Raw genomic sequence first — 2,509 nt, 5'->3', positions numbered from 1 at the left:
ATAGTGGGTGACTGAGGCCGGGGTGACTGGGAGATAGTGGGTGACAGGGAGATAGTGGGTTACTGAGGGAGGGGTGATAGGAAGGGGTTGGGTAAGTATGGGAAGAAAGTGGGTGACAGGGATAATAAATGACTAAGGCAGGGGTGATAGGGAGATAGTGGATGATTGTGGCAGGGGTGACAGGGACAGTAAGAGACTGAGGCAGGGGTGACAGGGATAGTGGCTGACTGAGGCAGGGGTGACTGTGAGATAGTGGGTGACTGAGGCAGGGTTGACAGGGATAGTGGGTGACTGAAGCAGGGGTGATAGGGTGACAGTGGGTGACTAAAGCAGGGGTGACTGGTATAGTGGGTGACTGAGGCAGGGATCGCAGGTATAGTGGTTGACTGAGGCAGCGGTGACTGGGAGATAGTGGGTAACTGAGGCAGGGGTGACAGGGAAAGTGTGTGACTCAGGCAGGGGTGACAGGGAGATAGTGGGCAGCATATCTCTGCCTCACTGCAGCAGCACATTCCTGCTTCAATGACAGCAGCACATCCCTGCCTCGCTGACAGCAGCACATTTCTGCCTCGCTGACAGCAGCACATTTCTGCCTCGCTGACAGCAGCACAGCACTGCTTCGCTGACAGCAGCACATCACTGCTTCACTACCAGCAGCACATCCCTGCCTCACTGGCAGCAGCACATCCCTGCCTTACTGACAGCTGTATATAGGGCCTAATTCAGACCTGATCCCTACTGTGCATATTCACACAACAGGAGATCAGGTCTGAAGTGCGTGTGTGCTGGTGCCGCAGTGCACCGGCACATGCCAGAGATGCGATCAGCATCTCTGCCCAGTGAGCGCCTCTGCCTGATTGACAGGCATAGGCGGTCACTGGGCAGGAGGAGTCGGGCCAGCGGCGTTGTGCCACCATTTTGGGGGCACAGTCCGGACAACGCAGACATGACCGGACCGTATGGGGGCGGGCCGTGACGGCTGCGTGACCCGGACAGCAACGGGCCTTATTTACTAAAATCTCAGATAAATTTTATGGCATTTATGTGCAGTCTAGTTTGCACAGTTGATAGAGTGTTGATCTTGCACTATCAATGTAAGCCTCACATAGGTTTGATACACATGTAAGTTTGTTTTTATTTTACTACATTGTGGTTTGTGGCTCTATACCATGTAATGCATGTCTTTTAACAGTAGTCAAGTCTTCCAATGTGCTTGTTAGTGAAACCCAATACATAGCTTTATTTTATTTTGTTTCTTCAAATATTACATAGTAACATAGTAACATAGTATCTGAGGTTGAAAAAAGACAATTGTCCATCGAGTTCAACCTATTTGTGGTGTCCTATGCATGATGAGTTCCCTTGTGCTGCCTCAGTTGAATCTCCTTTACTTGACAGAGATGTGCCTGAGCAGCGGCCCTCCCCAGCCCTATCCCAAATCATACTTATTTTGCATAGGAGATACCATGGTCATGAAGATTGTTCTCCCAGGGTGAGGTTCATTCATTGCATTCTGGGTATGCTGACCCCTGTTATTTCCACAAATGTGGGAAACTCGACTGCATTATTTGTGGTAGTGGGGGACTGTGTTTGTGCTTCCTCTGGTCAGCTCTGGTAAAAGTCAGATTTCTTTGTCTCAGATTTTCCTTTAGCCTTGTTCTTCTTTCGAGAGTTCCCTTGTGCTGCCTCAGTTGGATCTCCTTCACTTGACAGGGGGCTGCCCGAGCAGCGACCCTCCCCAGCTCTAGCACATGTAAGTTTGTTTTTATTTTACTACATTGTGGTTTGTGGCTCTATACCATGTAATACATGTCTTTTAACAGTAGTCAAGTCTTCCAATGTGCTTGTTAGTGAAACCCAATAGATAGCTTTATTTTATTTTGTTTCTTCAAATATTGAATGCATATGTCTTATAACTTTTTTTTTTTAATATATATATACATTTTTATTATAAGATTTTCAATGACACAAAACCATCCAAGTTGCAGATTATGGATTGTGAAGGACAAATCAACCATATAAACAATTTAAGCAATTTAAATTGCATGCAGGTAGTAGAATATCCAACTCCTTGGATGAGAGTTGGTCGTAATAAACTAGGATAGAAAAGAATACAGTAGAAAATAAGATTTTAAACCTACCGGTAAATCTTTTTCTCGTAGTCCGTAGAGGATGCTGGGGACTCCGTAAGGACCATGGGGATAGACGGGCTCCACAGGAGACATGGGCACTTTAAGAAAGACTTTAGTTCTGGGTGTGCACTGGCTCCTCCCTCTATGCCACAGTTAGAGAAACTGTGCCCAGAGGAGACGGACAGTATGAGGAAAGGATTTTGTTAATCCAGGGCAAGATTCATACCAGCCACACCAATCACACCGTATAACTTGTGATAAACTACCCAGTTATCAGTATGAAAAAACAACATAGCATCAGTGCAGGACCGATGCAACTATAACATAACCCTTATTGAAGCAATAACTATATACAAGTATTGCAGAAGTAGTCCGCA

General features: G+C 46.3%; 1 non-coding gene across 1 annotated transcript; it reads left to right on the top strand.

Moving 5' to 3' along the window:
* The first annotated feature begins 1,441 nt into the window (after positions 1-1,441).
* Positions 1,442-1,604, top strand: LOC135022107 (U1 spliceosomal RNA). The gene has a single exon (XR_010219272.1). It is a non-coding gene; the product is annotated as a U1 spliceosomal RNA (small nuclear RNA).
* Positions 1,605-2,509: the final 905 nt, after the last annotated feature.

This window comes from Pseudophryne corroboree, unplaced genomic scaffold, assembly GCF_028390025.1.
Source record: "Pseudophryne corroboree isolate aPseCor3 unplaced genomic scaffold, aPseCor3.hap2 scaffold_383, whole genome shotgun sequence".
NCBI classification, from domain to species: domain Eukaryota; kingdom Metazoa; phylum Chordata; class Amphibia; order Anura; family Myobatrachidae; genus Pseudophryne; species Pseudophryne corroboree.
The sequence above is the reverse complement of the archived record's forward strand: the minus strand, read 5'-3'. Positions and strand labels throughout refer to the sequence as shown.